This window comes from Mauremys reevesii, linkage group 5 (assembly GCF_016161935.1).
Source record: "Mauremys reevesii isolate NIE-2019 linkage group 5, ASM1616193v1, whole genome shotgun sequence".
NCBI classification, from domain to species: domain Eukaryota; kingdom Metazoa; phylum Chordata; order Testudines; family Geoemydidae; genus Mauremys; species Mauremys reevesii.
Genome location: NC_052627.1, coordinates 128038966 through 128061797, shown reverse-complemented (window position 1 = coordinate 128061797; position 22832 = coordinate 128038966). Strand labels below are relative to the sequence as shown.

General features: G+C 44.9%; 1 long non-coding RNA gene across 1 annotated transcript in view; it reads left to right on the top strand.

Annotated features, from left to right (window-relative positions):
• Positions 1-22832, top strand: part of LOC120406709 — a 90090-nt gene that overhangs the window by 22168 nt on the left and 45090 nt on the right. The window lies entirely within an intron of this gene.

Sequence of the window (22832 nt, the reverse complement as noted above, 5' to 3'; positions counted from 1 at the left end):
GATCTGGGGAAAAAGGGAGTCACTATTTCCTTGGCTGCCACAGGAGAGCAACATGTGATTCAGATGATCAGAGGCACGGTTACATCATTTAAGATCCGTGTCTCTATCTAGCTGGCAAGATCAATTTGTTTCTGCAAATAGATTTCTCTCTACTACAATGGGGCAATCAGTCTGAATTCCCAAAGGTTCCATCCTTCGTACTATCCCTTCACTCTGACACGATTCCAACTGGGGATGTTATTAAGCATTATAAAGTTAACCTTCTTGCCTGTGCTGGAAATGGCATTCAATTTTTATCTATCTTTTAAGTCCTTTGAAGCTAAAGTCTTTGTTGTAGTCAGATTGTCTACCTGATATTGAGCCCCCGGATGAGTGGCAACCTTTATTACTTCTGAGTGTTGATAAATGGAAGGCTGAATGTTGTTTAAAACAGCTTGAGAATATTCACTTGTAGATGTTAAAGCTGTCAGATTGCTATCTTCATTGCAGTTCAGGCTTGCATCCCCACTCTCCTCCAGAGAAGTGAGTTCCGTGTTGATAGCCATCTCTTCATCCTATTGCTGCTTGCCGGTGTCTATCCTTAAATGTTGCTGAAGCAGGCACCAGCCTGTGCATTCATTAAGATGGCAGTATCCTTGAATCACCTTCTTCTTGTCTCCTCCAATTGTTATAACACCGGGGTGACCGGCTGATTTGTTCCTTTACAGGAATATTGGGCACAGTCCTGAGAGGGAGCAGTGTGTAGACTGCCACATGCCAGGAGGCCTTACACCTCCGGGGCACCCCTGAGGCACGATTCCTTCCCTGCTCCACCTTTGATCTGAGGGCAGAGTTATTAGCTGCTGGCCTACATTAGCAACAAATTGTGACACCCCCCCCCCCACACACACACCAGCTCATCTGCAGTGTCCTGTGAGTGTGTGGAAGGGGGTGAGGATCCACCTTTTCCCATCCCTTCCTGCTCACTCCCCAGCCACTTGTTCTGGGGTGGGTAGAACACAGGCATGGAGCACCTGTTTACTTCTTCATGCCCATATCCAAGATCCAGGTACTCCATGAACGAGCATAAATAGGGTTCTGCCTCCCGCTTACTCCATTGCGTGGGTGTGCAGTCCAAGTCACCAACTAGCCCTATACCTCAGAGAAATCTTGAATGGAAAGTTCCCCCTACAGTTTCAACCTCACATTGAAACATGTGTCTGAAACTCTTCCTGTGTTAAAGGGGCACTGACAAACTATCCTACCATATATCCCTCCCTCTGTGATGAACAACTTGGATCATTACAAATGAATTTTTAAAATCTCCTTTATATGGTCACCTCACCATTTGTTCCTCCGCAGCAATCTACAAAGGATCATAAACCTCATGCTTAAAACTATTAATTTAGTATTGCAACCATCAAAAGCAATGTGGGATAAGGGAACTATGCCAAAAATAATAGGTGGATTCCTTGTTTTGAAGAGCATACCGCAGAGTCGGCAACCTCTGGCACGCGGCTCGCCAGGGTAAGCACCCTGGTGGGCTGGGCCAGTTTGTTTACCAGCCGTGTCGGCACGCTCGGCGGACCGCAGCTCCCACTGGCCGCGGTTCACCATCCCAGGCCAATGCAGGGGGCTAGAAGCCGCGGCCAGCACATCCCTTGGCCCGCCACGCTTCCTGCCACCCCCATTGGCCTGGGATGGCGAACCACGGCCAGTGGGAGCTGCAGTAGGCCAAACCTGCCTATGCAGCAGGTAAACAAACTGGCTCGGCCCACCAGGGTGCTTACCCTGGCGAGCCGCGTGCCAGAGGTTGCCGACCCCTGGCTTACAGTCTATATAAGTCAATGTGGTATAGAAGAAAACGTAATAGTGTTTGCTCCTTTTAGCTACAATGTTTTGTTGAACAACTGTATTTTAGGAAGTTTTTGAAAAATAGAAAAAAAACAACTTAACATTAATTTAATCCTGTCTCATTGCCTTTGTCCATTGATAAGGTTTAATTAAGAGAAGAACTGCATACCAAATTATTCATTTTCGTACATCTATTTCTTTATAGGCTTATACCTATCACTTTTTTTTCTCCTGTAAAGACCATTCATAGAGTAAATGCTGAAGAAATGCAGCAAAAGATGTATTTAAATAAGGAGAAAGAATGAATAGAGGAGGTTTTGGAATTAATTGATAAACTCAACATTAACAAGTCACCGGGACCAGATGGCATTCACCCAAGAGTTCTGAAAGAACTCAAATGTGAAGTTGCGGAACTATTAACCAAGGTTTGTAACCTGTCCTTTAAATCGGCTTCGGTACCCAATGACTGGAAGTTAGCTAATGTAACGCCAATATTTAAAAAGGGCTCTAGGGGTGATCCTGGCAATTACAGACCGGTAAGTCTAACGTCGGTACCGGGCAAATTAGTTGAAACAATAGTAAAGAATAAAATTGTCAGACACATAGAAAAACATAAACTCTTGAGCAATAGTCAACATGGTTTCTGTAAAGGGAAATCGTGTCTTACTAATCTATTAGAGTTCTTTGAAGAGGTCAACAAACATGTGGACAAGGGGATCCGGTAGACATAGTGTACTTAGATTTCCAGAAAGCCTTTGACAAGGTCCTCACCAAAGGCTCTTACGTAAATTAAGCTGTCATGGGATAAAAGGGAAGGTCCTTTCATGGATTGAGAACTGGTTAAAGGACAGGGAACAAAGGGTAGGAATTAATGGTAAATTCTCAGAATGGAGAGGGGTAACTAGTGGTGTTCCCCAAGGGTCAGTCCTAGGACCAATCCTATTCAATTTATTCATAAATGATCTGGAGAGAGGTAAACAGTGAGGTGGCAAAGTTTGCAGATGACACTAAACTACTCAAGATAGTTAAGACCAAAGCAGATTGTGAAGAACTTCAAAAGATCTCACAAAACTAAGTGATTGGGCAACAAAATGGCAAATGAAATTTAATGTGGATAAATGTAAAGTAATGCACATTGGAAAAAATAACCCCAACTATACATACAACATGATGGGGGCTAATTTAGCTACAACGAGTCAGGAAAATATCTTGGAGTTATCGTGGATAGTTCTCTGAAGATGTCCACGCAGTGTGCAGAGGCGGTCAAAAAAGCAAACAGGATGTTAGGAATAATTAAAAAGGGGATAGAGAATAAGACTGAGAATATATTATTGCCCTTATATAATCCATGGTACGCCCACATCTCGAATACTGTGTACAGATGTGGTCTCCTCACCTCAAAAAAGATATTCTAGCACTAGAAAAGGTTCAGAAAAGAGCAACTAAAATGATTAGGGGTTTAGAGAGGGTCCCATATGAGGAAAGATTAAAGAGGCTAGGACTCTTCAGTTTGGAAAAGAGGAGACTAAGGGGACATGATAGAGGTATATAAAATCATGAGTGATGTTCAGAAAGTGGATAAGGAAAAGTTATTTACTTATTCCCATAATACAAGAACTAGGGGTCACCAAATGAAATTAATAGGCAGCAGGTTTAAAACAAATAAAAGGAAGTTCTTCTTCACGCAGCGCACAGTCAACTTGTGGAACTCCTTACCTGAGGAGGTTGTGAAGGCTAGGACTATAACAATGTTTAAAAGGGGACTGGATAAATTCATGGTGGCTAAGTCCATAAATGGCTATTAGCCAGGATGGGTAAGAATGGTGTCCCTAGCCTCTGTTCGTCAGAGGATGGAGATGGATGGCAGGAGAGAGATCACTTGATCATTGCCTGTTAGGTTCACTCCCTCAGGGGCACCTGGCATTGGCCACTGTCGGTAGACAGATACTGGGCTAGATGGACCTTTGGTCTTACCCGGTACGGCCTTTCTTATGTTCTTATGTTCTTAATAGTTATTTAAATATCAGGGGTCCAATATTCAGCTGGTAAGAGTTGGAATAGCTCCACTGAAGTCTATAGAGATTTGGGAGTTTTTATCAACTGAGGATTTTGGTCCTATGTGTAGCCTCTTAGCTACCATATTGTATAGACATTCAGAGACTAGGGCAGGGGTGGGCAACCTCTGGCACGTGGGTCACCAGGGTAAGCACCCTGGCAGGCCAGGCCAGTTTGTTTACCTGCCACGTCGGCAGGTTCGGTGGACCGCAGCTCCCACGGGCTGCGGTTCGCCGTCCCAGTCCAATGGGGGCAGTGGGAAGCGCTGCGGGCCGAGGGATGTGCTGGCCGCGGCTTCCCGCCTCCCGCATTGGCCTGGGACAGCGAACCGCAGCCAGTGGGAGCTGTGGTCCGCCGAACCTGCTGACACGGCGGGTAAACAAACTGGCCCGGCCTGCCAGGGTGCTTACCCTGGTGACCCACGTGCCAGAGGTTGCCGACCTCTGGACTAGGGTGATGAAAAGCAAGAAGTCCTCTCCTCTTGGAGTAATGGATGTTCTAAAGGAGACCAGAAGATCAACTCCCCCTCCACACACACACACCTCTTTCCTTAGGTTATAGTCCTTGCTAGAGATTCTGCCAAGATCCATCCAGCTCCTGGGTGATGGAGAGTCCCACAGAACAAAAGGCCAAACCCCTTCACCCCTCAGTACAAAGCTCACTACTTTATATCTGGGGATTTCAACTAGTCTTTTACCTCCCCAGGGTCTTTTGGTATCCTGCCTCTAGATCTCCTCCTAGTCCTTTCTATGCTTCTTTCCACACAAACCCTGAAGAGACCCAACTGCCACTGTTTTTCTCCTCAGACCTCTTCCTGTATTGATGGAAGGCTGCTTCTTTGACCATGGCAGCCATGCCATGATTCCTTGCTGTCCCACACTTCAAATTAGAAGGCAGCTGTGGATTATTCTCTCCAGAACCCCCCGTTTTGGTCTGGAACTTGGTATTGGAATGTTCTGTACCCTGTGTGCCCTTAAAGGAACACCATAACCTGTGTATGGTCTCCAAAGCACTGCCCATGTGCTGAGATATACTCAATGGTGAGAAAGTGAGAAGGCTATTTTTCTTTTAATATGTGGAGAGAAATCTAATCGCGTATGTACTGTACTTGTTTTTACGCAATGTTCGCTCTAACCTTCTTCTCTCTTGGCAACATGCATATCTAAACATAACAAGAAAAACGGAGAGCATATGGGAAGGAAGCAATGCCTTTAATTGAGCGCTTGCATATGGATGCAAAAATTAATTAAAATCATGGTAATGCTGCACTAAAAATCCTTGCTACATGTTAAATCATTGTGATTGTTACAGAGGAAGGTTAAGGTAGGATATCCTTTGGAATGCTTCTGTATAGGAGCCTTGATTCAATCTTCTGTTTTCTATCAGAGACAATGTTCTTGGAACTCATTAGACACCTGGCTCATTGCAGTAATAAGCTTTTTTATCTTTCCTTTATTCACACTTTTTGATGGCAAACTCAATGGGCTAGATTGTGCCATGTCAGCTATACATATATACAGAGAGAGAGAGAGAGTCATAGAAATATAGGGCAGGAAGAGATCTTGATAGTCATCTAGTTCAGTCCCCTGCTCTGAGGCAAGACTAAGTATTATCTAGACCATCCCTGACAGGCTTATGTTTAACCTGTCCTTAAATACCTCCAGTGATGGAGATTCCACAACCTCCCTAGGTAATTTGTTCTAGCACTTAACTACCCTGACAGTTAGGAAGCTTTTCTTAATATCCAACCTAAATGTTCCTTGCTGCAATTTAAGCCCATTACTTCTTGTCCTGTGCTCAGTGGTTATGGAGAACAATTTATCACCCTCCACTTTATGACAACCTTTTACATATTTCAAGACTGTTGTAATGTCCCTGCTCAATCTTCTCTTATCCAGACTAAATAAATCTAATATATTCAATTTTTCCAAATAGATCATGTTTTCTAGGCCTTTAATTATTTTTGTTGCTCTCATCTGGACTTTCTCCAATTTGTCCACTTCTTTTTCTACAATGTGGTGCCCAGAACCGGACACAGTACTCCAGTTGAGGCCTTACCAGTGCTGAGTAGAATGGAATAATTACTTCTCAACTCTTGCTTACAACACTCCTGTTCATACATCCCAGAATGATGTTTGCTTTTTTTTTGCAATGGTATTATGTTGTTGACTCATGTAGTTTGTGATCGACTATAATCCCCACATCCTTTCCTGCAGTACTCCTTCATAGGTAGTTATGTTCCATTTTGTGTTTGTGCAATTGACTATTTCTTCCTAAGTGTAGTACTTTGCATTTGTCCTTATTCAATTTCATCCCATTTATTCTGGACCATTTCTCCAGTTTTTCAAGATCATTTTGAGTTCTAATCCTGTCCTCCAAAGCACTTGCAACCCCTCCCAGCTTATATTGTCCTCAAACTTTATAAGTGTCCTGCCCATGTCATTATCCAAATCATACTGAATAGAACCAGACCCAGGACAATTCTCTGCAGGACCCCCACTTGATATGCTATTCCAGCTTGCCTCTGAACCATTGATAACTACACTTTGAATATGTTTTTTCCAACCAGTTGTACATCTGCCCTATAGTAAGTTCAACTAGGCTATATTTCCCTTACACACACACACACACACACACACTTGTAAAGTCCACAACCAAAACGTCTCAAAAATGGGAGCCAAAACTTAGGCTCCTAAATGGTTATTTTTCATGCTTTAATAGGTGGCCTGATTTCCAGTAGCGCTGAAGCACCACCAAAGGCAGTAGTAGCTGATGGGTGCTCAGCACCTTTTAAAATCAGGCCATTTATTTAGCAATATATATATAGATCTAGGTGTCTGTCATCACGGATATTTTGCTTTGTCCCATGGTGATGTGGCTGCACAAGCTTCAACACACAGTATCCATGAACCATAGCCCTGATCTGAAGAGATAACTTCTAGGTGTCCAAGGTTGCTCCAGGCCTATCTCTGCTTCCAATTTTAGGTGGTCTTCAATTTCCCTCTGAGCTGGGAGGGTTGTTTCATTAATCCTTTAGATAAATAAGACAAATAAGAGTCAAACAGAAGTTCAAAGCAAACTGGCTTCACCAAACCATTCTTCGGCCAGTTTCCAATTCCTCTGTTGGCCAGAGCCCTTTGTTGAGGATCTTAGTAAACTTCCACCTTGATGTAGGGGAGTGAAAAAGGGGTGCTATCCCAGACTGGGACCCCCGAACAAGAGGCAGATGCCTACTCCAGTCCTCAAGCCCATACTACTTCCTTTGTCCCAGACTATTTCCTTAGCCTGCTTTTCTAGCACAAGTCTAGACCTTCACCTCATAGTTCAGGGTTCAACCTTCTGTGTCCAGGAGCTCATACACTGTCTTTACCAGATGAAAAACTTACCCAATCCCAGCATCCTTACTTTCCTCTCCCTAGGCTTCCTCCCTAGCCCTTTCCCAGGCTTGTTCCCCCAGGACTGATCTTTGCACATCCTACCTACCCCCTCCTCATTGGAAATCCCCACGAACAAACCTGGTCTTTTATCTCCCTGAGGAGAAGGAAGCTCTTTTTATTTCCTTGCTCCCTTTCCCAGCATGCATTGTTGCCTGGACTACAATTTCCATCCTCACACCCCACCCCGGGAACTACAATTCACAGAATTTCTTAATTGTAGGCTGAACTGAGATCAAGGCTTGTTTTAATTATCAGAATACGCTGACAGGCAGCAGCCTCATGGCTCCTGATTGGCTCCCCACCCTGTATAAACCCAAGGGGCATTCCCGGAAGTGTCCAGGCAAGTGTGTGACTCTTCTGTAGCTACTGTGATCACTTCTGCTCCCTGGTCCTGAACTCGTGGCTTCAACCTTGGCTTGACTTGGACTTTATCTCCTGACCCGGACCTTGAAACCTGACTCAGACTCTGAGCTTTTGTGTCGACTCTGGCATGGAGGTTTACTACAAACTCCTCTGCTACTCCCAGCCTCAGGTTTGCCCCTGCTCTGACACTTGGGCAAGATCCTGACCAACAGTCTCAAAGGTTATCTCTACACAGCCAATGGAAGTAAGCAAGCCAGCCCAGGTTGACAGACTTGGGCTAGCAGGGCTTGTGCTTTAAAAATTGCTGTGTAGACAACACTTGGAAGTTATGGCTTGGGCTAGATTTTAGGCTCTGAAGCACTATAGTTTTCAGTCTCTGTGACTCATTCAAGTACTTGCCCACTTTGCTAAGACTAACAGTGTGAATTGGGGGGTTGTTATATTGTGATATGGATCTATCCGCTGGGATCTGGAGTCAGCTCACCAAATCCATTCACAATGGCTAACAAACAGCAGTGGCATGACAAGAACTTGGAGTGTGTGAGAGGAAGTGTGGGGAAGGAACTGCCGGTGTTCTAACTTTATTGTTTTCTCCTCCAAGAAGAATGTGGTTGTCCACACAGGGCAGATGCTAACTTGGAAATTCAGCAGCTTGTTGCTTCATCTTGGGGGCTTCAAGACTGCCAGGTTTAAGGGAACAGGCAGGCATCCAAAGTCTGGCTAAGCACACATCATCACAGAAAGATGAGATGCTTCCTGGCTCCATGCAAGCATTTCACAACTTGCATTTACCCTTTGAAAGAAAAAAAGCTACAGTGCCCATTTTGTAAACAGATTAATGGAGAGTCCCAGCATGCTGAAGGGAGATTTAAATGCCTCTCACATGTAAGTGAGACCAGGTGGGTGAGGAAATATTTTTTTTATTGGACCAAATTCTGGAGTGGATGTTCATATCAGAAAGCAAACTGGGATCAGAAGAGACAAGCTTTTGAGCTACACCGATCTCTTCTTCATGTCTTCGAAAGGCATTCACTGAGTCACAGTTAAATATAAGCTAGAATCTGTCTCCCCTGTAAGCACTTTTTCTAAAGAAAGGGAGATGGGTCCCAGAGGCTGCTCTAGCTGTAGGCAGACTAGCCAACGGTCTAGGGTGGCAGATTTCTGAGGGCAGCTGATTGGTGATTGCAGCAAAGAGTGTTGAGGCTGGTGTGGCTACCTGGTGGGAGGGGGCAGTCCCCTGCTGGGGCCCTGAGGAACAGAAATGTCCCATTACTCAGAGCTGCTCCTGGCATCACCACAAGTGCTGCTGGGCTTTCAGCCACAAGCTCTGTGATCTGCCCACCTCCATGTCAGCATCGAACCTTCACTTGCCACTCTGCACCCAGCCCCCCTGGGTCCTGCTGCCCAGACAGCCCCTGCTGCTGCTTCAGCTCCATGGTGTCCAGGCTCTGGAGGTACTGCCAGCACATGGAATATGAGCCTGACAAAAGGTAGGTCATCCAGAAAGGTGAATACCTGGGGTGCAGGTGTCTCTGGAGGCCAAATGGGAGGTGCATGCTGGGTTGAGGGGTCCACGCTGCCTATTAGCCAGGGCCCTATGAGCTGGGAGCTGCTCCCTGCTGGTTTCTGGGTCCTCTTGTGGTTGAGCTGAGAGGCTGCAGGAGAAGAAGTCATTACTGTCCGGGAGTTCTGAACTGTGGCTTGCCCCACTCTTGAGCTTTGAGCAGCTAGTATCCACTAGTTTAGAAAGAGCCATCTAGAAAATCCCATCTACGGTTGTTCTATGCTGCATCATTGCAAATTCCAAAGGTTTGCATCACCTGAGAACTGGAATCAATAAGCCCTTGGTATGTCACAGCTGTCCTGTGTCTTAGTAATTGCAAAATAAAGAAGTTATGTGAAGATAAAATATAGTCCATCAAGGTGTGTGCTCTTGAGAACAGGGGTGGCTCCAGGCCCCAGCACGCCAAGCGCATGCTTGGGGCAGCAGGCAGGCTGCCTTCGGCGGCTTGCCTGCGGAGGGTCCGCTGGTCCCGCAGCTTCGGTGGACCCTGTGCAGGCAAGCCGCCGAAGGCAACCTGCCTGCCGTGCTTGGGGCGGCAAAATGCCTAGAGCCGCCTCTGCTTGAGAAGCATATCAGCCTACAGAGGAAACAGCTGAGAAGTACAATCCCTTTCAGGGCCTACACTGAGACAATCTGTGAAATCCCTAGTGGGTGAAGGCAAATCTTATTTAAAATTAATTTCTGGCTTCAACAAAGTGCTTGAAGAAAGCATTGCATTTAGTAAGGTGCTGGTGCTGTATTTCTTATTATACCGCTGCAGATCTGTTACACCCCTGTATTTTTTCCTTGTCCAACCATCCATCCTGTTCTAACGTTAATTTGCATTTGCTTCTATTACTGACCCTGTCAATTTGCTCTCGTTCTCGCTTTCCACGGTTCTGCTCAAACTATTTATATTCAAGTCTTTGGTTCAGCTTCTGTACATGCCTTATTTGAAAATTAGTTACCATCTCAAAGCAGTTATTCAGCCCATTCCTTTCTTTTCTGAGCATTTTATATCTCTATTGGAATTCACCCTCCTGCCTCTCCCTCGCCTTGTTTGTATTCAGCGGTATGGATCAAGGAGAGCTGATTTTTTTTTTAATTTGTACTTCACAGCCCAAAAACCTCAGAATTATTGTTACCCTCTTCTGATTTTTTTCTCTTGCTAACAAAGACCTTATGTGGTACCAATGCTGTATGCACAAAATACTTCAAATATGGTCTAACCTAAAGCCTAAGATAGAGTGCGGCCTTTGGCAAGGAGCAAACCTCAAAAGGTTTAGTGAAGATAACATCTTTAATTTATATTAGAGCTGCCAAATTTGCCTCCAAGACTGGGTTTGGAATCTGAACTGCCCTACATTCACTTCTGGGATTTTACTTAACGTCCACAGTTTATATAGGGCTAGTTTATATAGTTGGTGCCAATCAGCATAGTTAAACTTCAAAGGGCTTATACTGATTTATACCAGTTGAGCAAAGTTTTCACTTACCCAAATATTATCCACATCTGTTGAGACCATAAATTGAGTGAGAAATCCCATGACAGCAGCTTGACACACAAGATCACCAGTACTTCCTGCACTGAACCAGGTTAGAAATACTCCTGACATTAGCTGTAATTTCAACACTTCTGCTTACTGCTGGTTCCAGGAAGCACAGAAGCATGCAGCAGTGAACACAGAGGGGTTGGGTAGCAGGGGAGCTTGGAGAGCCAGGCAGCCTAGTGGTTGGAGTGCTCGATTTACGGACCTCTCCTTGGTTGAGGTGCCTCAGTCTTTAAGGCTTTGAGGTGGAGGGAGTGGGTGGACCCAGAGCCTCCCACTCCATTGGCTTCCAGCCCATGGTCTGGTGTAAGTCAACCCCTGAGTAGGAGATCTCCCATCAGGGAGTCTATATTCACTTCCCTGGGCTACTTCTTACCTCTGTACCTTCTGTGTGGGTGTGGCCCCTATAGTCTAAGTTTCAGTGGTAGCTTCTCTCTAACAATGCCCCCTCGTGGACCCTGGATGTAGTTCTGTTGAGGTTCCACGTTCCTCTGGGTGAGTCAGCCATGTGTTTGGGGAGGTCAGAACCCCACAAGGTCTCCATGCTTTGGTCACCTGGTTCTGTCTTAGGTCAGGTGTTCCTACGCCTCTTCCTCTGGCCAGGGAGATGGTGCTTGTTTCCTAGTGGCTGCCTTGTCTGGCAGGCTTGTGATCTTTCCCCTCAGCTAAGGAGGCAGCTGGCTTCTGTCTCTTCACCAATCAGCCCCGGATTGAACTAAGTTCTTTCCTTTTCTCTCTCCTCCAGGCCTGGCATTGTCTGCAGGTATAAGAGGATGGGCCCAAAGGCTCTCTTTTCCCCATTCTGTGACAATGGGAAATTTCTCTGCTTCATCACAAGTGGTGGCAGGAAAGAGAAGTTATCCAAAAATGTTGATCCTCACAAAAGCATCTTGGTTTAGCATAAGCTTCTGGTGTATCTTTGGATACATTTGTATTTTCTCTCTGCTTGTTTCTTTGCACCTGATATAACTATTATTACTCCACGATCATTATTGATTATTACTCTACGATCAAACAAATTCTGTTCCGATGGCATCATCAGATGTGCAGGAGAGGTTATGGAGAGGGCACTCACCAGCATGATATTAAGCAACAGTTCCTTCAGTGGCTCTCAGGAAGTTCATACCGGCAAGAACTTCTGCACCACCAGGGCCGGCTCTAGGTTTTTTGCCCCCCCAAGCAAAAAAAAATTTGGCCGCCCCCCACCCCAGCCATGGGCTCTCACCCCCCCCACGTGCCCTCCCCCACCGGCACCTCCTGCCGCCCCAGCCCTGGGTTCTCTCTTCCTCCCACCCCGCACCCCTACTGGCCCAGCCCTGGGCTCTCTCCCCGCCACCCGCACCCTGCTGCCCCAGTGCTGGGCTCTCCCCACTACTCGCACCCCTGCCACCCCCGCCCTGGACTCTCTCTTCCTCCCACCCTGTACCCCCTAGCACCCCAGCCCTGGGCTCTCTCTTCCCCCCTGCTGCCACCCGCACCCCCTGCCACCCCAGCCCTGGGCTCCCCCGACACCAGTGCTGACTCCGCCCGCTCCCCCCTCACCTCCAGCCGGTCCGGAGCTGGCAGAGTCCGGGTAAGCAGTGGGGCTCCGGGCCACGCCTCAGCCCAGGGTCCTTGCAGCCGGTGCTTCTGCCTCCAGAACTGGCCAGGACTCGGGAGGGCATAGCCAGGGGACCACCCTGTCAGGGGGCTGAGGAGCCAGGGCAGGGTAGCCCCAGAGGGAGTGGAGCCCCGGAGAGTGAGACGCAGGCCCCACACGGCAGCGCCCCGCCTTCTATGGCCCTGCAACTGCTGCTGCTTCTGGCCGCCCTGCCAAGCTGCGACGCTGGGGGGAGGCCGCCCTGCGGCACCTGCAGATGGCTCTGTGTGGGGCGGCCTCCAGTCTGAGTGTCCCCCTTTCAGAGCCTGCCCGGTCCAGCCTCAAGGTCCCTGTGCTGCTCCACTACAGGGCAAACCGCAGTGGCCCCAGGGTGCCCCCCGCGCTTGACGCGCTGCTGCTGCCAGGGCTGGCTATAGGCTTTTGCTGCCCAAAGCAACAACAACAAAAAAAAGGACGGCCGGAATGCCGCCCCAAGCCTGTGCTTGGTTTGTTGGTGCCTAGAGCTGGCCCTGCGCACCATCGCTGAAACTTACATTATACTCCGAATAGCCGCATCATCTAATGGTCAGCACGGACTGATGGGTGACGTCTTGGCCCATGGAAGTCAATGGGCTTTGGAACAGGTCCCAAAAGGACAAAACCCAAGTCACTTTAGTACAGTATTTTTCAGCACTCTGTATGTAATCAGCTTCTCTTCTGAACATTTTCTTTTAACTGAGTTCTGCGTCTGCTTTTCAGGATATTGTTTACTCCTATGACAATAGTTCTACCTATACGCTGCTGTCTGACTTTATAAATTAATCTGTTGTGCGGTAAAGAATCAAATGCTTTTCTGAAATCCAGATCAATTATACCCAATGTTTTCACCTTCAAGAAAATCAATTCAGTTTTATTGGAAATGTACTTTCAAACACTCTGCAGCCACCTAGGCCTGAATCTTAATGAAACAGACAGACTGTCAAGGCTGCTGCATGAGTAGTAATAATCCTTTGCATTTATGTAATAATAATTATCTTTATTAAGCAAGATACAGCTGAAACACCCTGAATATAAAACAAAAATAGACGCTCAGATTCTGAAGCACCATTGCACCTAAAAATACAGCACAGGCTCTAACACGTTTTGAAAGGAGTGGCTAAGATGAGTTCCCAGGTTTAGCCCTGTTGTAAGGTACCCTCAACCGGGAGAGCCCTCCTGCTTCAGGGTGACATGCCTGCCTCAATTCCCCTCCTTCAGAAGTGGTCCACAGAGTCTTTCTGAGGGCACACAGCCTTTGTGGGTTTCACTTATAAAAGTCCCATGCACATAAATCATAGCACAGTCCCACAACTCTACTCCAGAAATCCCCCAGCATAGTCCAAGGCATTACATGCAACATATTGCCCCGCCATACCTCCCCATGCTGCGGCTCTCCAGCGCTGTCCTGGCATCTCTCACTACGCCCCAGTTCTCCAGCACTTCCCTAGCATCCATCACCATGCACGGGCTGTCCAATGCTGCCCTCTCCTGCCTTTTTACCAGGCCAGCCACCTTAGCCCTGCCAACTAGAGTTCCACCCCATTCTTCCCAGCGGGATCCTCCACAGCCCTTTCACTGGGAGCATCCTTGCTCAGGTTGAATCCTTCACTCCCCCATGCCCTCTCACAGTTTCTCTGGATCCACCTCTTTGGCCCTGGAGATGAAAGCTCCTTCACTGCTCCCCTGCCCTCAGCTCTCTCTGGTCCTTTTCTCTGGCTTGGAGCTCTCAGACAACTCCCTCTGCTGCTGCTCCACCTGCCTTCAGCCGTCTCCAGCCCTGGCTCTCTGGCTTGAGGAGGCCAGACCGCAAAGCCTTCTTGCTGCTCCTGCCTTCAGCCTTCTCCCAGGTCCCAAACACAGTCTCCTAGCCAATTCCTCCCTCCTCCCTTGGAGGGCCTGCAGAGAGCCTTCTGGATTCCATTTCCTTTGTACCGCCTGAGCAACGCACAGGAACTGATTCCGGCAGGAGAATCTGGCCCTCTGTCTTTCTATGGCCTCATTGCCTCCATTTTTTGTACTACTGAAACTTGACTCCAGTTATGGTGACCAGATCTCCCAATTTTATAGGGACAGACACAATATTTGGGGCTTTTTCTTATATAGGCTCCTATTACCCCCTACCCTCTGTCTCAATTTTTCACACTTGCTGTCTGGTCACCCTAATTCCAGTACTACACCCGTCCTTGTTAATGCATGTATACAATGCACTGAGCTAAGAAAATAGTTCTGTAAAAAAGAAATAAATACACCTAGCCTCATTTGCTATATTTAGTGCATTCCAGTCTGTAGGCCTGATTCTCACTTACTTTAAGGGTCCTTTTAATGAGCTGGCCTGTAACTCAAACTTTTCATTAGTTTGCTTTCTGAATGAATATCCAGTCTTTAAGCCTAATGTCTTTGCACCATTACCACTTCCTGCCTAATCTCTTTATCTGTATAGGGTGATAGCTTCTTCTTTTGCATTTGGGTGTCTTCTCTCCAAATAGCAAACACCCTTGAGTATTAATGCCTTGTCTTTTTTTTAAGTTCTCATTTGCCATTAATATATTATTTTCCACTCTACTGGCATGTTTCCAGCTCACTTTCCATTCCAGCTATTCTTTCAGTGGCATGGGTACTGAAAAGAGAAATTGGTCTGAATTCTCATAGCTCCACTCAAGTCAGTGGGGTTATGTTGATTTACACTAGCTGAGGATCTGGCCCAGATATTCTACCAGCTCTGGGAGGGGATTGCCCAAGGCACAGATAGGAGCTGGGTGCTTGCCTGCCCTTTGTAAATCTCCCCTTTTGTTTCAAATATACTTCCCTCTTTCTTAGTACCATAAATCCCATAGTTATGGGAAAAACAATTCTCAGGTCTCCACAAAGAAGTTTGATTCTGATATTCTGCTCTTTTTTATACACATGGAACATTTTTTTCTCCATCTGTTGTATATGGCCAAGTAGGGTGAAAACCATCATGTAATTTTTTGTCTTCATTTTTGAATGCTCAGGGTCTCAGTTCAGTACAGCTGAGCACCCACAACGTCAATCAGAGCTGTGGATGCTTGGTGTCTATGGGTACGTCCATACTACCCGCCGGGTTGGCGGGTAGCAATCGACTTCTCGGAGTTCGATATATCGCGTCTCATCTAGACGCGATATATTGAACTCCGAACGCGCTCCTGTCGACTCCGGAACTCCACCACCGCGAACGGCGGTGGTGGAGTCGACGGGGGAGCCGCGGACTTCGATCCCGTGCCGTGAGGATGGGTAAGTAGTTCGAACTAAGGTACTTCGAGTTCAGCTACGCTATTCGCGTAGCTGAAGTTGCGTACCTTAGTTCGACCCCCACCCCCCAGTGTAGACCAGGCCTATAAAAATCTGGGCCGGTGCATCTCAAAAGTTGGGCACCCACCAACTGGGGTATCTAGAATGACAGGATATTTTAAAATAAATTAGGGGCCAGAATCTCGGCTGGTGTAAATCTATCAAACAGCATTTACTCACAGGGAACTGCACCTACTTATACTAGCTGGACCTGAGGACTTTGATCATTTCCATAATCATTTCTGATTAACAAAAAAATCTTCTACATATTGTAACATCAAACAACTTCCTGTTTCCCATTTGTTCCTTTGAGCAACAGATGAATTAAATAGAGAAAAGGCTACTGAAGTTTGTTTCTGGCAGTTTTGATAGGCGAGTTAGAAACAGAGTGGAAATATTTGGATTGACATATTGAAAGGCAAAGTATCAAGAGTCTTTACAGAAAATATTTATCATCTCCAAACCAAGGTGATAGTGCTCTCCGAGATCCAGGCTCATAGTAATAACTGGGCATTTTAATTTGCTGCAGATCAGATGTAATACTGTATTCAAGCATGAGGAGATAAAGGTGGGGAGAACTTAACACAATTGTGGAGAGACAGCTTTTCCATTGCTATGTGTAGCTGATATCTAGAGGTGAATAATATTTGCACAGGGATATGATAAGGGAGGTGACTTGAGGTTACTCTTTCAAATGTCAGTTGTTGGAGGGATTTTGGCTGTGAACACAGGTAAATTAAGCTTTAAAAAGGCCAAATATAAATATCATTAGTAGAGCATTAAGTGATATAGACTGGTAATACTTATTACAAAGAAATAGTGGAGATGAAAGCGAGGGAAAGATTAAAGAGGTGGGAGAACTCAGAGGGAGTGTATGCCATTAAGTGAAACTAAGCATAAAACTCCCAAACTCCTTTAAGCTGAATGCAAGCAAAATCAGAGCTCTAAAAATTACAGGGAGGAAACAATCTGCAGCATTGTTAGAGTTTTATGAGAAGAAGCAGGGGGACTGTAAAGAGGGCATTGAAAGCGCAAATGGGAATAATGAAGCACTGTGATCGAGGAATATTAAGATAAACAATACAAGGTTCTTTAAATATATTGGAGGACTGAGAAATAAGAGGGAACCAGTGGGAACTTGAGAAGGGAAAACAAAGTAGGGCATTCTTAGTAGCTGAAAATGAATTGACGGAAGTACAGCATCATTGTTTGTAAAGGAGACTCATATCAATACATCTCTGGGGATGATGTATTTGTGGGCACTAACGAGGACAAATTGAAAGGATGAAATTACTAAAAGAGTAGATAAGAAAAGAGGAAAACACATAATGCTCTGGGGAGTGATGGGTTATATCCCCAAGTGATAAAGGAGACTGAGGACTGATTTTCAGAGGTGCTGAGGACCCTGACTCCAGTTTTAAACCACTGGGAGCTGTGGGTGCTCGACAACATCTCTGAAAATCAGGCCTATAGGAAGTTATAAACTTCACAGATGCAAAGAGAGTTGCTGAGGACAGGGCTACAAGCCTCTGACGGGAGGACCAAAGGGTTTTTATCTAATTGGTGGGAAATGTTCTGTCAAAACTTCACAGCATGAGCCAATTTCTTACCAATGGGATTTAGAAATATGTTTTCCCTGGGCTCTCCCATAAACCTTTTCTGCAGAGTTTCCTGCACCCTACTCTGAAGTAGCTGCTGCTGGCTGCTATTGGAGACAGGATATTGGATTAAGTGGACCACTGGTGTGATCCATCCCAATCTTCCTATCTAGGCCTATTCCCCGAGAATCCAACATAGACCACAGATGGAATTTAACCCCAGAAGTGCTTTCTTCCATAGTGGGCTGGAAGTTTGTTTTTTAATTCTCACTCTTTAAACTTGGTTAATAGACAAAGTCACAAAGTGTTGCTTCTTTTTTTTAGCCACCCTGCCTGCCTGCAAAATAAAAAAAAAAGTGTGATATTTGTAGCTGTTAATTATACATGTGTGAGTTCTTTCACTCTCATAATAGTAAGTGATAACACTAAAGCACGTTCTTTCCTCTTGGTGGCTATTTTGAACCTCATGCATTTGTATTATGTGATAATCAGCACATCTCCCATTTCCTTGTAAAATATAAGGCCAGGAGGGGCAGGAGTTCATATAGTCCATTATAATTAATTTATAGTCTTGTGGAACCCTCAAAAATGTTGCATCATTTGTCCATGAGGACTCTTTTGGGAATATATATCGTGCTGAAATGGAGAGTTGCTGACTATTGAGGAAATACCCAAAATGGATTTAAAAGAAGCAAATATCATCTCATAAAACTGCATGAAAATAACTTTTAAGCATTTGACTAGGCAACACTAATACCAGGAAACTAAACATTTTTAGGGCAGCCAATACTCTTAATTCAGTACTGTCTTGGCAAAGGTTAGCTACTGGGAAAAATATGGTAGGATGCTGCTGATTAAGCAAACATACTAATGGAGATTCATTCACTAATGGAGATCGTGCGCTGTCGTGTGTGCTTGGCTGGTTATTTTAACATACCGATTTCCTTAATTGGAGGATATTAAAGGTAAATGTTACATTTGACAAATCATTTCACATATCATTTCCCCCGCGGCTTTTGTGGGAATCCGTGGCAAAACTTAGGGCTTGGTGGTCTGCAGTCAGGATAGGAGTTTGCAACTGGACAGAAGATTTTCTTGCTGCTTTCAAGGATGTGGTTGTGTTTCTTTTTGCACCTTTAATATATGCCAAACACACCTAGAGCTTACGATAGCGAAACTTTAAGGGACAGATTCTTATTTAAAAATGCAGTGTGGCACAGAGGCGAGGGCAGTAGGCTTGAAGTCAGGATACCTGCCCTTATCATGTCAGGTGTCTATGCCTCTGTTTTCCCTCTTGCCCTTTGTGTATTTAGACTGCAAGCTTTTTAGGGCAGGGACTATCTCTTATTATGTGTTTCGAATCTTGACTGAGGCCACTAGATGTTACTTACAAAATTAATGGTTCCCTTACTCATCAGGGATAGCACCTTATTCACAAATGGTCCCGCTGACAAAATGGGACTATTTATGAAGTATGGTGATATTTACCATGAAGGTGTATACTGGAATCTGGCTCAAAATGTTTGCATATGTCTAAATTAATAAGTAAATCTGGGAATTAAATTTAACCCTACAATTAATCATACCGGGTAAGTTTGTAATACCTTTCCAAAAAAAAAATAATCCAGTGTGTTAAATTATATATTTTAATTAGCATATTGTGACATAAAATATGAAAACATGGTATTTAATTAACGAGCATGATGATGATGTATTTTCACTTTTAAATTAATGTTAATATCTTAGAGTTATATAGTGTCTGCAAACAGTGTGCTAAGCCTTTAAGGGAGGTTCAGATGCAACATTTCCATTACTGGGTCTTGGCCCTTTATGAACAGGTATTCTGTGGTTTGTAGTCCCTGGAAAGAGGCTGAAAAGCAAGACCAAGCAAGGAAGAGGGAAGCAGGTTATAAAAGATAGGTCTAGTGTGCAGAGAGACCTGAAAGGAACATATATATAGTTCAGTACAGAAAGTCCCTCTGCAGAGGGAATTGGATGAAGGACTTACTGTGCCCTGGAAACTGCTCAGCCTCCTTAAATGACCCTAGAGAAAAGGGATTTGGGGACATGGACTCTGGCTGGCAGAGGAGAGCCACTAACTCCCAGGGAAGGCAGGGCAGGTGGGTGGCAGTGGACTAGTGGACTGTTACACTGCAGAGTGGAAATGTCCTGGAGAGGGCAGAAGAACTGGAAGATCAGAATATAAAGAATCGTGTTATTGCCCTGGAAGGTAGGACTCAGTTGACTGGGCTAGGGGGTAAAACATTATGTGTGGACATTCTGACAATAGTTTAGACCTCAGTGGTGTCAGTTTACCTTGCCGCTGTTGAATCACAATGTGAACCAAGTTTAAACTGATGTGCATGGACACTGCGTGTGTTTAACTAAATAGGTGTAAAATCACACTTGCTGTCAAGCCAGTGACACTTTGTGTGTATACCGGCCTGACATATTCTGGAGCAGATTGAAGTATTTTGGTACTTGGCACCTGGCACAACCCACCTACATGAAGGTGGAAAGGAGGCTTTGATTCCCATTGAGGGGGCAGACTGCCAGCATGAGGAAGTGGCGGCACAAGCTTCATCACACCATGAACCGTAGCCCTGATCTGAAGAGACAACTTCTAGGTGTCCAAGGTTGCTCCAGGCCTTTGGGCTATTCCTTGTTTTGGCATCTCTGCCGAAACAATCAGTATCAAAGAGGGTGATGGTGTCTCAGACATGTCACTTGTCTGCTAGGAACCAGAATGAGATCACAAATCCCATATGCACAACTGCTAGGTCTGCAAATTCATCTGCAATATCTTTGTTAAACAAAATCAGAACCCATCCAGGATGACAACTTGAGTGGGAAGTTTAACCTTAATGCCGATTACAATCACTGCGATATAACTCCCAATTTTGGAGCTAATAAAATCAGCTTATAGTCTGGCTTGTGGCATCTCTATAACAGGGTTTAAATATCACTCCCAAGCCTATTTCAGTTCATTTCCCTTTAGTATCGCATAGTGTTGCTTAAAATGCTTGAGATTCTATCTGAAATTAAATGCTGGATATTATATACAGTTCTGGAAGATGGAAATCATTTCCCTTAAAATCTATGATTATCAGCACAAGACATACTATATCCTTCACATGTAGCATTGTTGGATGCATCTGAAAATTATACCAGTTTGGGATGAGTGCAGATATTTTTTTCAATATGACAGAAAAAAAAATTTCTACAGAGTAAGGTGGAAAGCTTAGAAAAAATAACAGTTCAAGAGAGCTCTGCAGAAACACAAAAATATTAAACCATAACTTGCTAAGCACCTGGCCAAGGAAGAGAAAAAAAGGTGATGCAATGAGATTACTCATTCTGGACACAGATATTGCATATGGTAGGGAATTTAATTGCCTTGCAATTAAAGGATGAAGGCAAGATAGGGTGATCGTTTCTATTAGGCAGGAAGACAGCGCTGCTACCAATGATTCACTCTTCACATAAAAAGGCTTCTGAAATACTATGATCATTTGTAAATGTCTGCAAGAGAATTAATATATAAAAATAAGAAAATTCTTAAAGGCTATAACAATGACAAAACTACCTCAAAGGCTGACTTGAATGCCTACTGTACAATCAGAAGCAGATAGTCTTAATAAAAATCTTGCAATCTGATGAATCCCAAAGCATAGATGACTTTACCATTGTAGTTCTATAAAATATTCTTTTTAAAAACCCTGTAAATCACATTACCACCCTCCACCCCCACCCACATTTTAATGGCATTGTATTCAGAGCTCTATAGAAAGTACTAGAATAATTGCTAAGGAAAATATGATTCATTTAGGGTCATTTTCTTAATAAATAAATGGGGACAAAGCAATTACAGTGAACACGTTAGAGATACACTACACACTGAAATTATCTGGGCTTGAATAAACACATATGTATTGTTGGTAAGGTGAGGCAACAAATTGGAAATCATGACTCATGAGAGTGACCAGCTAGGTTAGAAAAAGGCTACTGGCTATCTATAGAGGGCTAGATTTGATAAGCAATCAGGGGTATTATCGTGGGAAAATGTTCACTATAATCCCCATGATAAAGTTCCTCACTGTACCAATCTCCTCTTCTAACACTGTCAGTCTCCCTGTGTGACTCTGTACTTTGAGGTGACACCCTACACTCCCATGTTCATATTTATAAAATGATTGTGTGGTATCCAATGCAAAGTTTGTCATGTTGGGTGTCTTCGGAAGGCTCATGATGCACTGAGCATGGTTGCTATAGTGATGTTATAGTAATTGTTACAGTAATGTTATAGTAAGGTTGTAGGTTATAATTTAATGTATATAGTTATGAGGCTGAAAATGTATCCTCATGGCTTAAAGCAATCCCTTGCAAAAACTCTCCAAGGACAGAGAGGCAGTTCACACCTCATCAGGGCGTGGATGGGACAAACCCAGACCAGCCTCACAGGAACAATGGACACTGGCTCAGGCCACAACAGAAGAATCAGTTAGACCCTGGAGGGAGTCACCCCTTCCCTTGGGCAGTTTGGGACTGTGATGAGGTAATGCTCATCTGACTCTGAAGGGGGAGGGGGCAAAGCCAAGAGGAAAGAAAGGACATGATAAAAGGGAGAGACATTTTGCCATGCTCTCTCTATTCTGCCTACATCTACAGACACCACCACCAACAACCGACTGAACCACTGATCAAAGGGGAGAGCCTGGCTGAAGAGCCAGCCTGTGGTGAGAAGCATCTAAGGGCTAGTCTACACTTACCAGCCGGGTCGACGCGGTGAGTTCGACTTCTCGGAGTTCGAACTATCGCGTCTAATCTGGACGCGATAGTTCGAACTCCGGAAGCGCCGCGGTCGACTCCGGAACTCCACCACTGCAAACAGCGGTGGCGGAGTCAACCTTGGAGCCACAGACTTCGATTCCGCGGCATCTGGACGGGTGAGTAGTTCGAACTAGGATACTTCGAATTCAGCTACGCTATTCACATAGCTGAATTTGCATACCCTAGTTCGACCCCGCTTCTTAGTGTGGATCAGCCCTAAGTTTATAAGAACAATGAGGAGTACTTGTGGCACCTTAGAGACTAACAAATTTCCTCGTTGTTTTTGCTGATACAGACTAACATGGCTACCACTCTGAAGTTTGTAAGGACATTGAAAGTGCTAAGATCAGCTTAGAATGCGTTTTGCTTTTATTTCATTTGACCAAATCTGACTTCTTGTGCTTTGACTTATAATCACTTAAATCTATCTTTATAGTTAATGAATCTGTTTGTTTATTCTACCTGAAGCAGTGTATTTGGTTTTCAGTGTGTCAGAAACTCCCCTTGGGAGAACAAGCCTGGTACATATCAATTTCTTTGTTAAATTGACAAATTTATATAAGCTTGCAGCATCCAGTGGGCATAACTGGACACAGCAAGATGGAGGTTCCTAAGGTTGTTTCTGGGACCAAAGATACTGGCTAGTGTCATTCGCTTGCAAGTAGCTGGGAGCAGCTTACATGACCGAGGCTGTGT